Source organism: Myotis nattereri (assembly GCF_964212035.1).
Source record: "Myotis nattereri genome assembly, chromosome: 8".
Taxonomy (NCBI): Eukaryota; Metazoa; Chordata; class Mammalia; order Chiroptera; family Vespertilionidae; genus Myotis; species Myotis nattereri.
In genome coordinates this window covers 35,953,954-35,973,072 of record NC_138083.1, presented here as the reverse complement: position 1 = coordinate 35,973,072, position 19,119 = coordinate 35,953,954, and the positions used below count along the sequence as shown (strand labels likewise).

Here is a 19,119-nt window from a genome sequence, read left to right as displayed (position 1 = left end):
TTCATCTTAGCCAAAAAATAAGGAATGACTTCCATGTCTGTGTCAAGAAGATTTTCATTAGAAAGTATAAACAGATCAAAAAGCCTGGTTAAAATAAAATCCTACAAATCACTTTCTCAGGTTATACAGAATAAACACATTCCACCTTTCTACAATGTTCATCGGTTTCTTTAAACATTCTGAATCATAAATTAAGTATTGTGTCAAGTTTCTGCAGCAAAATTCTACAATTTTCCCATGACCAAACCATTTGTCAGTGCTTCCAAACCTTGGTAGATACAAAAATTCCATGTATAAAATAACAATCTAATGCCCAGCAGGTGTGGCTCTGTGGTTGAGCATCAACCTATGAACAAGGAGGTTATGGTTTGATTCCCAGTCAGGGGGGCTATGGGCTCGATTCCCAGTAGGGGGCGGCATGCAGGAGGCAGCTGATCAATGAATCTCTCTCATATTGATGTTTCTATCTCTCTCTCCTCCTCCCTTTCTCTCTGAAATCAATAAAAATATATTTAAATAAATACATAAATAAACAAATGCTTAATGAAACTTATCAGAGGTTAACTGAAATCACCAAAAACCAAAACTAGAAATGTAATAAGCAGTTGAACTACTTTGATACTTTCTTGTTCTTTTCTTATTTCCTTTTTTTACATTTTTATTGATTTCAGAGAGGAAGGGAGCAAGAGAGAAAGAGAGAGAAACATTGATCAGCTGCCTCCTGCATGCTCCCTACTGGGGATCGAGCCCACAACCCAGGCATATGCCCTTGACTGAAATTGAACCCAGGACCCTTCAGTCCACAGGTTGACGCTCTACCCACTAAGCCAAACCAGCTACGGCATTTTCTCTTTTTAACAAGATTAATAATAATAGCTATCATTTTATTCATGATATTTTAATGTGCAGTCTCATGACAACCATGGGAAGTAGATATCATGCCCATTTTTCAGAGAAAAAGAAGAAGGAGCTCAGAGTACCTATGTTTATACTACATTTCTAGAGCTGGCAACCCAAATCCTATGTTTTAAATCATCACGTTATTCCATTTTTCTTTTTTTTTTCTTTTTTTTTAATATATTTTATTGATTTTTCACAGAGAGGAAGGGAGAGAGATAGAAAGTTAGAAACATCGATGAGAGAGAAACATCGATCAGCTGCCTCCTGCACATCTCCCACTGGGGATGTGCCCGCAACCCAGGTACATGCCCTTGACCGGAATTGAACCTGGGACCTTTCAGCCCGCAGGCCGACGCTCTATCCACTGAGCCAAACCGGTTTCGGCACATTATTCCATTTTTCAAAAGCATAACCTTTTCAAATCCTAGTATTAAAAAAAAAAAATCCTAAGTAGTTTCATATTTGTAGATGAAAACTGCTATGTACCTAATTCATCTGAACACTTTATAAAATTGTCTAAAAGAGACTGGCAGCATTAATATTTAGTTATATTGCTAATTAACCTTCAACTATTTGTATAGCACATAAGAACTTCCTTTCTTTCTATTCTACTTGTGCAAACTGAGAAATCATAAGACTACGTATGCGATCCATCATTAAGGAGTGTGCTGACACTGAGAGTAATGAAGCAAGATCCACAACATGAAAAAAGAGGGATAGCCTATACACACAGTATTATCCTCACATACCCCAGTTTTTATAAAATGAATAGGGAAAAGGCTTTCAAAATTGGTCCTCTTTATCTACTGCAGGGTCCCACTGTCACAGACAGGGTGACCCAAATAAAAGATTTTGTCTCTTATACAAACATTTGTCCCTTCCTTTCTATTCCTATTACCACTTCTAGCCTGGTCTCCCTGCCTCCAGACCAGACCCCACCAACTCTAGTAAACACTGTAAACCTCAATATTATGAAATAATCTCCATAAAATACCATCTGATTTTGTCAGCCAACAGGACTTAAGGCTATCCCACAATAAGGCTGGTCTCTTAATTTTTCAAAACTTTCTCTTATTACCAGGCCCACACTAAACCTCTTCAAACTAATATAAACTCCAAATAATCTCTTCACTGCACTCCCACCATCAAGTCCATTCCTGCTTCTGCATCTCTGCCCATTCTGAATCCCAGTCTTAAGTAGCTTCCCTTTTCCTCTCTGTCTTAATAATTATTCCACATAACCCTCATTCAGCCCTAGACTACTTTGAGGTATTGCTTAAATCTTTATGTGGGTTAGGACTTTCTTCCCAGAGGGCAGGGAACATGAGTTATGCTGCAAAACGTCAAGCTCCAGATCAGAGGTTGCAAAGAGGTAACCCACAGGACAAATTCAGCCCACAGTGGTGATTTGTTTGGCCCACAGTGTTTATATTATGAATTCATAAGTTGCCAACATTTAAAAATAAAGATTTCTCACAAAATCTGGATTTCCAGCCCTCGCCGGTTTGGTTCAGTGGACAGAACGCAGGCCCGCAGACTGAAGGGTCCCAGGTTAAATTCCAGTCAAGGGAATGCACCTCAGTACATCGGTCACAAGTTCCCCCTGCCCTAGTCAGGGTGCATGCAGGAGGCAACCAACTGATGTGAGACACATCAATGTTTCTCTCTGTCCCTCCCTCGCTCTTCCATTCTCTCTAAAAATCAATGGGAAAATATCCTCGGGTGAGGATTAACCTAAATAAATAAATAAATAAATAAATAAATAAATAACAAAATGAAAAATATATATCTTTTTTTAAAATCTGGATTTCCAGTTTCTCTTTAGAAAAAAGTTAAGGTGTTCAGACCACATTTGGTCTACACTTCCCACTAGGATCAATAGTGAACCAAGCACTGAATTATATATATATATTTTTGAATTATATATTTTTAAATGATTAAAATGGTAAATTTTACCTCAATTTAAAAACAAAGAAGTTAAGCAACTTAGTCAAAGTCATATTGCCAAAATTCAAAATCAGACAATCTAATTCTAGTACACACTGTTAACCCCTAAAATATGATTCCTTTATGGACTAGCATCCTTTCTTCTGTGACCAACTAAACTGATTCTCTAAAACAAAGGATCAAAGGACTAAATTCTAGAGTCTACTCTGTCTTTGCACAAATGACTAAGAAGCAAACCAAAGTTCACCTAAATGCAGACAGCATTTCTGGATTTTTTTCTTGGTCTTAAAAAAAAAAAAAGCCCTGCAATTGACAGAGAAAGGGCTGCGGAATCTAATAAAATGTATTTTCTCAGAAAGCAAATATGCTATTAGACATTTCTGGAGTGAGGTAAGTTCCATGCAGATAAATTCTTAGTTTAAAACTTTAAACTGATGATACAGTACAAAACTTCTCTTTCCTGGAGTAGAGAGTCTATCAGGGTTGTCAGTTTGCACACATGAAAAAAAATTGCAAGTTTCTTAAGTGTAGGGAATGCTTTTTCATCATGATTCCCTGTAATGCCTAGCACAGAGCAACACTTAACATATATTCAATTATGTTTGAACCAAAAAATCCAAAGTTAATTATCTTAAGTTGCAATTCAATGCAATCCTTATTATAACATCTTGCTTTTTACAGTAATTACTGGTGAAAAAGTTTGTTTTCCTGACAAGAACACAAAATCCTTGAGGCAGAGGTTGTTGTTTTTTTTGTTTTTTTAATGTTTTGATTGATTATAGAGAGAAAGGGAGAGAGAGGGATTGAAAGATAGAAACATTGATGAGAGAGAAACATCATCAATTGGCTGCCCTCTGTAAACCTCCTACTAGGGATCATCAAGCCCACAATCCAGGCCACACTGGGAATTGAACCAGTGACCTCTTGGTTTTTGGTTCATGGGTCAAGGCAAGGGTTTTATATTAAGTGTCCCTTGGGGTCTAGCACAATAGGAGCTCAATAAATGCTGGCTGAACATTACAAACTTAATGTTTAAAGTAGAACTTAAAATGGCCTCTCAATTATAAAGCACTGGATATTATGAAATGCTATTATATTTCTGAAACAGTCCTGTATTTTGATACAAACAAAGCCCTGAAAAATTAGTAAGCCAGTGCATGAAGTACTAAGTATAATCAAAGCGTGAGCTAGCTAGAAGGAATCTGAGCAATCATGTTCAATACTTTCAATACACAAGTGAGAAAACAGAGACCCAGAGAGATTTAAGTGAATTGCCCAAGATCACAGAATTTAAGTAACAAGCAATCCAAGGCTAGAACCAGGTCTTCTGAATACTGGCCCAGTTTTCTTTCCACAAAGAAATACTTTACGAGTTCAGAATGAAGTGGATACTTTTAGAAATATTTTTTTAAATTCTGGTATGGAGAATCTTTCCCAGAACATATTTTTGTGTTTGTTTTTAATTTATCTTTATTGTTGAAAGTATTACAGATGTCCCCTTTTTCTCCCCATTGACCCCCTCCTCCCTACCCTCGCCTCCCCCCAAATAACATGTTTTTGTAAGGTATTACATTAACATTAGATAAATGAAAGCTGCCTTGTTCCTATACTGCAGGTAACACCATCTCCTTTCCCCCCTTTTTTGCTCTACATATGTATTTTTCATTTCCATGTCTTTCTTTTTCATTGTCAGATCCTAAGAATTCTTCCTTTTATCATCTCGTTTATCTACTTTCCTCTTACTTATTCCTTTTCCTTATATCTCACACAATGCACCCTACCATCTCCTTCTTTTCTCTCCATAATTATAAAAAGGAACAGATTTAGTACACATTTGATTATAGCACTGACCTGGGACACCATAATAAGCAAATCACAGTACTTGATCTCTCAGAATTTATAGGGTAATTAGTTAACAAAAAATAAACACAAAGGGTCACATAGATGAGTGAATAATAAACACTGATGTTTACAGTGGAGACAAGAGTCTAAGTATGGATGGAACATTTATGCGAAGGGAACTAGTAATGATAATGACAAGTAGTAGCAAGGTAAAGGTTAGGCAAATACAAGGGACCACTTCCTTCCTACTCAGCTTTCTCATCCACCAACTCATCTGCTTTACTTCACTCACTCAGTATTTTCTTATCGCTTTATCTTTTTCTATGCTCTACTTTTTATTTTAATCCAATAATCTTCCTTTTCTATCTTCTGATCTTTTAAAGTGAATCTGTCCTATCCTCATGTTTTCCTTTTTAATATTGCCAACTTCTTCTACCTTGTAGATCTAGATAATGTCTTAAGTTATAAACTCATTTTTTTCTAAAGATTTAATGTATTATTTTATTTGATCCTCACAACAATGCCAGGGAGGCAGGTAAGAAGCAATAAATCTTTTTTACAGATATAAACTGAGTCCCAGCAAGATTAAATAATTTGCGAAGTCAGTTTGTCAGTGGAAAAATCAAGTAAGAACTCAGACCTTGCCCTGGCTGGTTTGGCTCAGTGGATAGAGCGTCAACGTGTACACCTTGGGTGCAGGCTCCTCCCCAGCCTGGCCCTATTCGGCGCATGTGAGAGGCAACCAATTGATGTATTTCTCTCACATCGATGTTTCTGTCTGCCTCTTCCTTCCACTCCCTCTAAAAATCAATGGAAAAATATCCTCCGGTGAGGCTTGAAAAAAAACAAAAACAACCCAGACCTCTTCTTTCCAAGTCCTCCATTCTTTTCCCACTGCACATGTTGCCTTCCTTTTAATTCTTACACTTTTTTACCATATACATGCACATGCCTAGACAAGTATAACCATTTACAAAGCAGCACAAAAGGGAAAAGTGTGTATGTATCTAAGGAAGCCAGAAAAACAGAAAAGTCAGAGGACCCATATTAAGAGCACAGTGTAGCTCACATGATAATTCTCATAGAGAAGGCTTTGAGTTTCCAGATCTAGGTAGAAACTGCCTATTTCTTCAACTAACTGATGTAGGCAGCGTCAATAGTGCTCTCTCTCCATACCTCCCACAGCAGTTACATGACCAAGGTTCACCCTCTGCACCATTCCTGTGCCACAACCTCTCTCACAGGCATGCCACCATACCTGAAGTTCTCACCGTTCAAGTCAGGAGTCAATTCCTTGGGTTAAGGCGTTGTCTCCAGAATGCCACTGTTAAATGCATGTTACCTGAGAGGGGAAGAAGGGCCCATTAACACATTGCTTCTATGGTTAAATGCATCAAATTAGCAATGACCTTGGGAATCAGACAGTATAAGATATTTTTAAGTTTCATTGGACAGAGAAATTTTTTTTTTGTTTTTTAAATGTTTTACTGATTTTTAGAGGGAGAAAAAGGGAAAAGGGATAGACAGATAGAAACATCAATGAAAGAGAAACATCATCTATCGACTGCCTCCTACATGCCCCCTACTGGGGATCGAGCCAATAATCAGGGCATTGGTCCTGATCGGGAATCAAACTGTTGACCACTTAGTTGATGGGTTGATGCTCAAGCACTGAGCCACACTGGCCAGGTTGGATAGAGAATTGTTGATGGGGCAGGCAGGATAAGAAGGTGAGTAGCTGAAAATGCCTCATACATAGTATGGGATAATGCCCCCCTATGTACAATAGCTACATGGCAAAATGAGAATAGCCATATAAACACATACTCTACCTACTGGAGTCATTATAAGGACAGTCCCTGCAATTTGAAGATTCCTAGGGATAGAAAAAGAAAACACTCCAAGGATCTTTCCAGTTCTGAAAAGAAGCAAAAGAGCTGAGCTGGCAGCAGTTTTCCAAGGACAGTGCACTGCTAGACTGAAGAAAGATAGAGGCAGGAACAGCTTCTGGTTAACTACGTACTTCTAGTTATGAAGCTTGTATCCAGCATTTTTAGCTGAGGGCCAACCTCCCAGCCAGAGAATACTGCAATTCAATTCCACACTCCCCACCTTGCTAATTTATATCGACTCAAAGCCAGTATCATTTACAGCCACAAAAATCAACATATCTTTACTGAGCGCTTATTATGAGCCCAGAATTTGGCTAGGTGCTATAAATACAGAAAAAAACACACAACACTTTATACACTTTTGCCTTAACTCATATAAAGGAAACCAATCCCCAAAACCCAAAATTGAGAGAGATGAGAAACAAGAAAGGAAGTAACAACCCAAAACAACAACAACAACAGGTAACTATTTCTTAACAGTACAGACACAAACTTCTTAAGCCAGAATGAAAACAAAACTTACTTCTAGGCCAGAGTTCCTTGTTAAACTCTTGCCTAAACAGTCAAGAGGCACAGATTAGAAAACCCTTTTTTTTTTCCTTTTGGCCTAATACTAAAAGCTCTTTAGTAGCATACATCCACCTTGGTACATTTTGGAGAACCACCGATTAAGAGCTACAAAACTTGGTTCTAGTCCTAACTCTTAACTAGTTTTATTTAGGTAAATGATTTAACCTGCTTAGGACTTTCTTCAAAAACAAACAGAAAACGAAGAGAATGAACTAAGAATAGTATATGCTTGTCACATATACCTCTCACTGGAGAACTAATGTCTACAGGAGGCATCACCATCAATCATAACTCACTTTCCCAGAGAACATATAAGACCAAAATCCTCTTCAACACATTGCTTCTAGAAGCTACTTCAAAGTGGAGTTGGCCAATAAACCAAAATATATTTCCACTATGGACTAGATAATCTCTGCAATCTCTTCCAACTCTAAATTTTTAATACCAAGTTTATGAGGGTGGAAGAAAAACACTTTCAAAGGGCTTACATCAATAACGTTGACAGTTAGCCCTAGCCGGTTTGGCTCAGTGGATAGAGTGTTGGCCTGCAGACCACAGGGTCCCGGGTTCGATTCCAGTCAAGAGCACATACCTTGGCTGCAGGCTCCTCCCTGGCCTGGGCCCTGGTGGGGGCTCATGCAGGAGGCAACCAACTGATGTGTTTCTCTCAGATTGATGTTTCCCTCTCTCTAAAAATCAGTGGAAAAATATCCTCGGGTGAGGATCAACAACAAAAATAATAATGCTGACAGTTATATATTTCAGTCTAATCTCCCAAGTTCTCCTCCAAATTGAACCCCATCTGGTTCTAATTTTTCAAAGATGCTAATGAACAATCAGTCTGATAGTATTAACATATATAGCCTGGCAATACTATTCAGATTTGCTAATGGGTTCTTTTGACAGGAAAGGAGCCCTTTACCAAGACTGGCCCTAAAACATTCTCATCTAAAAGTATGTCAACAATATTGACCTGAAGGCCTTAAACCTTAGACATCTGGGCCCCACCCCCAGAGCTTCTAATTCAACAGATTTGGGATGGGATCCAACAATTTGCATTTCTTCTTTTAAAAAAAAATTATTTTTTATTGATTTCAGAGAGGACGGGGTAGGAAGAGAGAAATAGAAACAACAATGATGAGAGAGAATCATTGATTGGCTGCCTCCTGCACGCCCCCTATTGGAGATAAAACCCAAAACCAGAGTAAGTGCCCTGGACGGGAATCCAACCATGACCCCCTGGTAAAGAACAAAGCCCAATCCCTTGATCATCCCCCCACAGCCTCTCTCCAAGGTCAAGCCTTTTCACTTCTCACCTAGACCTCTGCAATAGCCATTCTCCCATTCTTTCACTTATCAATCTTTCTAAAGCACATATGACCTCATATATCACTTACCTGTTTAAAAATTGATATTTATTGCTAACACTATAAAACAAGTTTTTAAACATTATACTTAGAACTTTTTATAATTGCCTCCTTTTACCTTTCTGGCCTCACATCCCATAATGCTCTCCTTCCCCATCCCACTCTCTGTTCCCTGAACCTTTTTTCTTCCACAATCCTCTGCATTCACACACAGCATTAGGGTCTTTCCTCTGCCTGCCCTCTTCCTTTTCCCCATCCCTTCACTCTCCCACTTATCATCCAAGACCCAAATTAGGTACAGGGGCAGGTCCTGCATCTCTCTCTGGCCAACCCTCAAACAGACTGGTCACTTCCTCTCCTAAGTCAAAGCCTTTTGAGCTGTTCTTGGTATGTCCACAGTATTGTTTGCCTCTGTGGTCCCCAAAACCATCAGAAGTGCCAGGGGCATGTTTTAAAAGTAAATTCTTCAGGTCCAACCCAGAGGTGCTAAATCAATCTCAGGAGATGAGACCCTGGAATTCCTACTTTTAAAAAGTTCCCCTAATTATCCTAATGGTCAAATTTGGAGGCTAGTTTGTCTCTCCCAGTAGGTGTAAAGATTTTTTTTTAAAGAAATGTAGAAATGATTTATACCAGAATACACCGCACAAGTATTCTGCACTTGTATTTTTTATTTCATATCATATTCCTGTTGACTTGCCTCATGCCCATGATGAAGGAATTCCTTTTGGACTCACACCCCCAAAACTAACATTCATTGTTCCAAAAACGCTGGATTTATTTCCACCTTCATATCTAAATCTTAAACATGAAGTAACTGTACCTTGAGTAGAGCCATGAGTACACACAGTGCAGGCTCTCTCACCGGATCTGCCATGAGAACTTTCTTTCAGCTGAGTAATAAGCCCTTAGCTGATTTCAAGGTGGAAATACACGCTGCCTGTACATACTTCCGTAAGGCTAATTTGCATTAGGAATAATGACGGGGACCCCTCCCCCCAATTAAGTATAATGATAGGAAGCTGACTCCAGTGCCTCCGGAATTTTTCCACTCTTCCTTCCCCACCCCTAACTCCCCCCAAAAAAAGTAAACTGAAACTGCAGAATCCTGTCAGAAAATGTAACCAGATTAAGACACAAGATAACCAAGAAAACAAGGTGAGTGGTTCCCGGGGCAGCATGACTGTCGGGTGGCAGGCAAGTGCCCCCGGTTACATCTCTCATCTCAGGCTCACCCTCGGGACGCAGACCCCGTATCTCTCTCTCTCTCTAAATCGCGGCTCGGAACCCAGTCTGAACATCTGAGTCCCTCACCCAGTCATGAACTCATCGTGTTTCGACCCTCAGAAGACGCTCACGCCTACTTTTTTTCTTTTCTCTACCGAAGACAAGGGCGCTCACTCTCAGGAGGGAGGACAGTGACAATTCCACGTCTGCAAAACTTAGCGCCGGCGGGGCCGCGGCAGCAGCCGGCACCAAGGAGGCGCCCGGCCGGGACCACCACGCCGAGGGACAATGGAGGGAGGCGAGGGAGAGAGAGAAGGGGAAGCAGCCGCTGGGCTGGGCCCCGCTCGCGACTGGGGGCTCCAGAAAGTCTCGGGAAGGCCAGCCGGGTGGCAGGTGGGCCCAGCCACCGCCCCTTAAAGGGCCACGTCGCCCGCGCTGGCCGCTGCCGCCGGGCCCCGCGCAAAGGCCGGGCCGCGAGAAGGTGGCCCCGGGCAGGGCTGAGGGGCGCGGGGCCGGACCCTGACGGTTCTCGCCGCGGCCCAGGCTTCCCATAACTTGGCGCCCGCGAGGCGAGACGCTCCGGGCGTCTCACCCCGAAAGTGGCCCTTGAGCGCATCGGGGCCGTCCCACCCCCCATCCGGACGCAGCCACTAGCCCGAGCTCCCCGCGCCCCCACAGGCACCGGCTCCGAGGGGAGAGGGAGCAGTCGCGGCTCTGGGTCCTGGCTTGCGCGTCACACTCCTCCACCCCTCGTTCTCCTCGGACATTCATCTCCCTTCTCCCCCAGAACTGCCCCCAACCCGCCAGCTGGTGTTTACCGGGACTCGGGGCGGCGGCGACTCTTCAGTCCCTCGACTAAGATGGCAGCCGGTCCCGAGTCCGGACCACAGCAACTAGAGCGAGTTGGCGGCCAATGCGCAGGCGCCTGCGGCTCGGGAGCGGTCTGCACTACAATCCCCAGAAGGCCCTGCGCGAGCCAGCAGCCTGCCTGGACTGGCAGAGACTGGTGAGCACCGCTGGATCGGTTTTCTCGCCCCCAGGAGAGAGGGATTCTTGGATTGCTTCCAGCACCTCTACGCTTTTATTTTTTAACACCCCTCACACACATACACACCAGGACCTCTACGGACTGCAGCTATGATACCCAAACTGTAGTGTAAATCAGAATCACCTGAACGACTTAAATCTCAGCCATCTGGGCCCCACCCCCAGAGCTTCTAATTCAGTAGATTTGGGATGCAATAATTTGCATTTCTTTAAAAAAATATTTTTTTTTAAATTTATTTCAGAGAGGAAGGGGTAGGGAGAGAGAAATAGAAACAACAATGATGAGAGAGAATCATTGATTGGCTGCCTTCTGCACGCCCCCTGTTGGAGATCAAACCCAAAACCAGAGCATGTGCCCTGGACCGGAATCCAACCATGACCTCCTGGCTCATAGGTCAAGGTTCAACCACTGGGCCGCACTGGCCAGGCAGTAATTTGCTTTTCTAACAAGCTCTCTGGTGTGCTCTGGTGGTGGATTAGATTTAAAGAACCACTGGATTATAGCTTAGTCCTTACAAAAGTACACTCCGGACTTAATATTGATTGGCTTCAAATCCACCTTTTATCAGGGTCCGCTTAGGCATAATAAAAATAGCTTACCCATAAGTGGTGCCAACCTGGAAGGTGTTCTAAGAGCTGATCAATAAGCTTCTTCAATTCTCACAACAAACCTAGGAGGGAAGTACCTTCATTATCCTCAGTTTACAGATGCATAAATCAGGTAGTCTGGCTTTAGAGCCCATCCTCAACTTCCTTCATGGGTTCTTTCTGAAAATGAATAGGCTGTGCAAGTAGACTCAGAGACACAACTAAATGCTTAGTAATTAGTGACCTTTGTTATTGTTGTTTAGCATGTTTCCTCCATCTGGAAAGACACTCACACTTTTCAAAGTACTTTAAAATCCTCCATGTCAATGTTTCCTGAAATGTGTCTTTAGGAGAGCTTGTTAAAGATACAGATTCTTGGCTCAGTGATTGAGCGTGAACCTATGAACCAAGGGGTCACTGGTTCGATTCCCAATCAGGGCACATGCCCGAGTTTAGTGCTTGATCCCCAGTAGGGGACATGCAGGAGGCAGCCAATCGATGTTGATGTTTCTCTCTCATCAATGTTTCTATCTCTCTATCCCTCTCCTTTCCACTCTTTCTTTAAAAATCAATTAAAACCATATTTTAAAAAGAGATTCCTGGACCTCTATCACATTCGATTCTCTTGGGCAGTGGTTTTCAAACTTTAGTGCCCATCAGAATTACCTAGAGGATTTTATTAAACCTTAGATTGCTGGGCTCCACCCATAATTTTCCATTCAGTAGGTCCCCCTAGAACAGTGGTTCTCAACCTTCTGGCCCTTTAAATACAGTTCCTCATGTTGTGACCCAACCATGAAATGATTTTCGTTGCTACTTCATAACTGTAATGTTGCTACTGTTATGAATCGTAATGTAAATATCTGATATGCAGGATGGTCTTAGGCGACCCCTGTGAAAGGGTCGTTCGACCGCCAAAGGGGTCGCGACCCACAGGTTGAGAACCACTGCCCTAGAATGAGCCTGAAAATATGCATTTTTAATCAAGGACCACATTTGGAGAATCACTGCTGTAGGGCACTGTTTCGCAACTTCTTTTTTTCCAATTACAGTTTACATTCAATGTTATTTTGTATTACTTCCAGGTGTACAGCATTGTGGTTAGACAATCATATACTTTACAAAGTGGTGTCCTGTCCCTTCCCCCCATATTTCAAGTACCCACATGACAACATACATAATTATTACAATATCCCCTATGCTGTACTTTACATCCCTGTGACTATTTTGTAACTACCAATTTGTACTTCTTTATTTATTGATTTCTTTTTTAAGGAGAGAGAGAGAGAGAGAGAGAGAGAGAGAGAGAGAGAGAGAGAGAGATCTGTTCTTCTGCTTATTTATACATTCATTGGTTGATTCTTGTATGTGCCCTGACCAGAGATTGAACCCAAAACCTTGGTGTATCAGGACGATGCTGTAAACAACTGAGCAAGCAAGCCACAGGGGATTGAACCTGCAACCTTGGTTTACCTAGACAATGCTCTAACCCCGTGGTCGGCAAACTGCGGCTCGCGAGCCACATGCAGCTCTCTGGCCCCTTGAGTGTGGCTCTTCCACAAAATACCACGTGCGGGTGCGCACATACAGAGCAATTGAAACTTCGTGGCCCCTGCACAGAAGTCAGTATTTTGTCTAATAGAGTCTAACCAATTGTGCTAAAGGTCATAACTTGTACTTCTTTTTGGGGGGGGGGGGTGTTACTTTCCATTATCCATGCCGCTTTTGTGCTTCTTATGAGGGTGGGGAGATCAAGACTTTTTTTAAAATATATTTTTATTTATTTCAGAGGAAGGGAGAGGGAGAGAGAGATAGAAACATCAATGATGACAGAATCATTGATCAGCTGCTTCCTGCACACTCCCTACTGGGGATTGAGCCCACAACCAAGGCGTATGCCCTTGGCCAGAATCGAACCCGGGACTCTTCAGTCCATAGGCTGATGCTCTATCCACTGAGCGAAACTGGCTAGGGCAATTTGTACTTCTTAATTCCTTCACCATTTTCACCCATGCCTCCAACCCCTACCCCCTCTGGCAACCATCAGTCTGTTCTCTGTGTTTATGAGTCTGTTTCATTTTGGTTCATTTATTTTACTCTTTAGATTCCATATATAAGTGAAATCATATGGTATATGTCTTCTCTGGCTGCCTTATTTCACTTAGCATAATATTCTCTAGGTTCATCCATGCTGTTCCAAGGAATAATATTTCATTCTTTTTATGACCAAGTAATATTCTATTGTATATAGAATAGAATATTCTATATACCACAACTTTTTTATGCATTCATCTATTGATGGGCACCTGAATTGCTTCAGTATCTAGGCTATCGATATATATAAAAAGCCAGCGACCAGAACACTGTAACAACCAGAATGACCAGTTGCTATGACGCCCACTGCGGCCAGTGAACTGGCAGACCTCCTGTGGCCCCACTCCTTGGCCAGCCCTGCCTCCTATTGGCCCTCACCACTACGATAGGCCTGCAGCCCCTACCCCCAGCCAGCTCTGCCTCCAATCGGCACCCCCACCCCCACTCCGATCAGGGGCAGGGCCGACCAGCCAACTGCCTGCAGCCCCTCCCCCTGCCTGCCCAGCCCTGATTGGGCCCCAATCGGGGTGAGCTGGCCGGCCAACCTCCTGCTGTCTCCTCCTCCTGACAGGCCCAGCCCCAATCCATTCTGATTGGGGGCGGGCTGGCTGGACCCCACCCATGCACAAATTCATGCACTGGACCTCTAGCTGTAAATAATGCTGCAATAAACATAGGGATGTATATATTCTTTCAAGTTAGTGTTTTGGGGGTTTTTTCTGCTATGTACCCAGAAGTGGAATCAATGGGTCATAAGGCAGTTCAATTTTTTAATTTTTTTGAGGGCCCGCCATGCTGCTTTCCATAGTGGCTGCACCAACCTGCATTCCCACCAACAGTGCATGAGGGATCCCTTTTCTCCACATTTTCAACATTTGTTTGTGGATTTATGGTAGATAACCATTCTGACAAGTGTTCAACTTTTTTTTAATCATCTAAAGAAAATTTTAGACACTTATTTTCCCTAATCATTCCCCTCATGATATTTTAATATCAAAAATATACTGTATATCTATTGATGTACCATATGCATACCTGTGCTTTTACATTAAAAAGTTTTTACAGCCCTGGCTGGATTGGCCCAGTGGATAGAGTGTCGGCCTGCGGACTCAAGGGTCCCAGGTTCGATTCCGACCAAGGGCATGTACCTTGGTTGCAGGCACATCCCCAGTAGGGGGTGTACAGGAGGCAGCTGATCGATGTTTCTCTCTCATCGATGTTTCTAACTCTCTATGCCTCTCCCTTCTTCTCTGTAAAAAATCAATAAAATATATTTAAAAATAAAAATAAAAAGTTTTGGGAGAAACTAAGATGGCGGCATAGATAAACACCGGGAATTAGTCGCCTCCCACAACAATTGAAAATTAGCCCAAAGGACGGAGCAAACATCGTCCAAAACAACAGGAAGGCTGGCTGAGTGTAATTTCTACAACTAGAAGAAAAGAAAAGCACGCTGAGAGCCAGAGGAGCTGCGGAGGCTGAGTGCAGAGGTACGCGGCGGCTCGCGCGCGCTTGGAAAGGGGGTGGCACCTGAGGACGCGGCTGTCTTTTTGAATCACAAGCTCCCGACTGCTCTGATCTCCGGTTCCGGGAAGTCTCTGGGGACCCAGGTCTCATACGGGGAGAGGCTGCTCTCTCAGGCAGCAGCGGGCGAACTTGGGGGCAGATTTCTCTCGGAGGTGCTTGCAGCCATTGCCGGGACACTGAGACGCGCGACTCCGGGCGCGGAGAATCAGCCATTGCTTCTTTCTCCGCCCTTTGACTCCCTGAGACCCCGCCCCACCCGGGCTGCGGCAGAGGCTTTTGCATGTGAATGCCCCAGAACTTTGCAACCTGATAATTACCTAACTGCAGCCGGGCCAGGCAGACCCGGAACTTCCAAGAGAAGGCCCAAGGCCCCGCAGCGGCTTGCATTGCTTCACAGCTGAGCCTCTTCGTAGTTCCTGCTGTGTGGCCTCAGGCAGGGGCTGAATTAGCACCTCCTTAGATCCAGGAGCCACTGTACCCAGTGGTCAGAGGGGGTCCATTCTCCCACTTCAGACACAGCTGCTTCCCACAGCCAATTGGCCTGGAGGTCAATTCCTCCCAGTGATCCTACAACAAGCGAGGCACCAAGAGTGCACCAAGAGTGTCCACCCCAGGTAACTGGGGAGGCTGAGCCACTGGGCCCTACAGGACACCTGGCGCGCAGGCCACTCTATCAACACAGGGAAGCAGCCAAAATGCGGAGACAAAGAAACAGGTCACAATTGGCAGAAACGGAGGAGGCCAGACGACTGGATATAGAGTTCAAGGCCACGTTTATAAGGTTTGTCAAGAATTTTATGGAAACCGCCGATAAATTTAATGAATCCCTCAAGGAGTATGGGGAGACCATGGAGGTCATGAAAAAGGACCAATTAGAAATTATGCATACACTGACTGAAATAAAGAAGACTTTACAGAGCTCCAACAGCAGACAAGAGGATCCCAAGAATCAAGTCAAAGATTTGAAATGCAAAGAAACAAAAAATACCCAACCGAAAAAGAAAAAAGAAAAGAGATTCAAAAAATATGAAGATAGTGTAAGGAACCTCTGGGACAACTTCAAGCGTACCAACATCAGAATTATAGGGGTACCAGAAGGAGAGAGAGGGCAAGATATTGAAAACCTTTTTGAAGAAATAATGACAGAAAACTTCCCCCACCTGGTGAAAGAAATGGACTTACAAGTCCAGGAAGCGCAGAGAACCCCAAACAAAAGGAATCCAAAGAGGACCACACCAAGACACATCATAATTAAAATGCCAAGAGCAAAAGATAAAGAGAGAATCTTAAAAGCAGCAAGAGAAAGACAGTCAGTTACCTACAAGGGAGTACCCATCCGACTGTCAGCTGATTTCTCAACAGAAACCATGCAGGCCAGAAGAGAGTGGCAAGAAATATTCAAAGAGATGAATAGCAAGAACCTGCAACCAAGATTACTTTATCCAGCAAAGCTATCATTCAGAATGGAAGGTCAGATAAAGAGCTTCACGGATAAGAATAAGCTAAAGGAGTTCATCACCACCAAACCAGCATTATATGAAAAGCTGAAAGGTATTCTGTAAGAAGAGGAAGAAGAAAAAGGAACTCTTACCATTTGCCACAGCATGGATGGAACTGGAGAGCAGATAAATACCACAAGATCTCACTTATTTGTGGAATATAATGAACAACATAAACTGATGAACAAGGACTGATCCAGAGACAGAGAGGCATTGATTGGACTGTCGGGCCTTGGAGGGAAGGTAGGGGAGGGTGGGGGTAAGGGGGAAAGATCAACCAAAGGACTTATATGCAAGCATATAGGCCTAACCAATGGACACGGACAACGGGGGGTGAGGGGGTGAGCGGGGAGAGGGGGGGTAGAGGGTACACATATGTAATATCTTAATCAATAAAAAATATTAAAAAATAATAATAATAAAAAAAATAAAAAATAAAAAGTTTTTACAATTTCCTCTCCACCTCCAACCAAGTTTTGTCCCATTAAGAATATATTCTTGCCCTAATCAGTTTGGCTCAATGGATAGAGTGTCGGCCTATGGACTCAAGGGTCCCAGGTTCGATTCTGGTCAAGGGTATGTACCTTGGTTGCGGGCACATACCCAGTAGGAAGTGTGCAGGAGGCAGCTGATCGATGTTTCTCTCTCATCGATGTTTCTCTCTATCCCTCTCCCTTCTTCTCTGTAAAAAATCAGTAAAATAAATTTTTTTAAAAAAGAATGTATTCTCAAAGCAGGTGTAGCCATACTTATATCTGACAAAGTAGATTTCGAGATAAAAAAGATAACAAAAGAAACTGACAAAAACACAATTATAGCAGGGGACCTAAATATGGTATTGACAGCTATGGGTAGGTCATCCAAAGAGAAAATCAATAAGAAAATATAGCAGAGGCAGAGCAGCCTCAAACAGATTGTCAAACTGCAGCGGGAAGGCCGGGGAGGGGGAGGGGGCAGGAGGGAGGGGGGTAAGAGATCAACCAAAGGACTTGTATGCATGCATATAAGCATAACCAATGGACATAAGATACTGGGGAGTAGGGGAGGCCAGGGGATTGTCAAGGGCGGGGGGAAAAAAGGGACACATATGTAATACCCTTTGTAAGACTGTAAGCAATAAAATAAAAAAATAAAAAAAAAATAAGAAAATATAGGCCTTGCTCTGGTTAGTTACCTCAGTTGGTTTGAGCATCGTCCTGATACACCAAGGTTGCAGGTTCGATCCCCAGTCAGGTCACATACAAGAACCAACCAATGAATGCATAAATAAGTAGAATAACAAATCAATCTTTCTCTCTCTGTCTTCCTCCCCCTACCCTCAAATCAATAAATTAAATAAAATAAATAATGGCCTTAAATAACACTTTAGAACAAATGGACATAATTAACATTTACAGAGCCTTTAATCCCAGAATACCAGATTATACATTCTTCTCCAGTGAATATGGAACATCCTCAAGGACAGACCATATGTTGGGATACAAAACTAGCCTCAACAAATTTAAGAAGATTGAAATCATGCCAAGTTTATTCTCTGACCACAATGTTTTGAAATTGGAAATCAACAGTAAAAAGGAAGTGGGGAAGACTACAATATGTAGAGATTAAACAACATGCTACTAAAGAATGATTGGGTCAAGCCTTGGACGGTTGCTCAGTGGTTAGAGCATCGGTTTATGAACCCAACGGTCATGAGTTAGATTCCCAGTTAAGGGCACATACCTCAGTTGCAGGTACCCTTAGGCCCCAGTAGGGGCTTGTGCAGGAAGAAATCAATCAATATGTCTCTCTCACATCTATGTTTCTCTCTCTCTCTCTCTTTCCCCCCTCCTCCCTTCCACTCTCTCTAGACAAGGAAGAAATAAAAGGAGAGATCAAAAGATACATAGAGACAAATGAGAATGACAATACAACATGTAAAAACTTTTTGGATACAACAAAAGTGATAATAAGAGAGAAGTTTATATCATTACAGGCCTAGATCCAGAAACAATAAAAATCCCAATAAGCAACCTAACTTGCCTTGGCCGGTTTGGCTCAGTGGATGGAGTGTTGGCCTGTGAACTGAAAGGTCCCGGGTTTAATTTCGGCCAGGGGCACATGCCTGGGTTGTGGGCTCGATCCCCAGTGAGGGGGTTGCGGGGGGCAGCCGATCAATGATGCTCTCTCATCATTGATGCTTCTATCTCTCTCTCCCTCTCCCTTCCTCTCTGAAATCAATAAAAATATATTTTTTTTAAAAACCTAACTTTACAACTTAAAGAATTAAAAAAAGAATAGATGCAGCCCAAAGTCAGCAGAAGTAAGGAAATAATAAAAATTAGAGCTGAATTAAATGAAATAAAGAACAAAAAGATAATACAAAAAAATAATGCAACAAAGAGCTGGTTCTTTGTCAAGATTAATAAAATCGACAAACCTCTGGCTAGACTCACTAAGGAAAAAAGAGAAAAGACTCAAAATCAGAAATGAAATAGGAGAAGTTATGATGGACACCACAGAAATACAAAGAAATGTACAAGACTATATGCCACCAAATTCAATAGCCTAGAAAAAATAGACAAGTTCTTAGAAAAATATAGTCTTCCTAGACTAAATCATCAAGAAGTGGAAAATCTA

General features: G+C 42.4%; 1 protein-coding gene across 1 annotated transcript in view; it reads right to left on the bottom strand.

Annotated features, from left to right (window-relative positions):
• Positions 1-10,619, bottom strand: part of ITCH (itchy E3 ubiquitin protein ligase) — a 129,180-nt gene extending 118,561 nt beyond the window's left edge. The window contains exon 1 of the mRNA XM_081097015.1: positions 10,564-10,619. The gene's annotated coding sequence lies outside the window, so the exon portion shown is untranslated. The remainder of the gene's footprint in view (positions 1-10,563) is intronic.
• Positions 10,620-19,119: the final 8,500 nt, after the last annotated feature.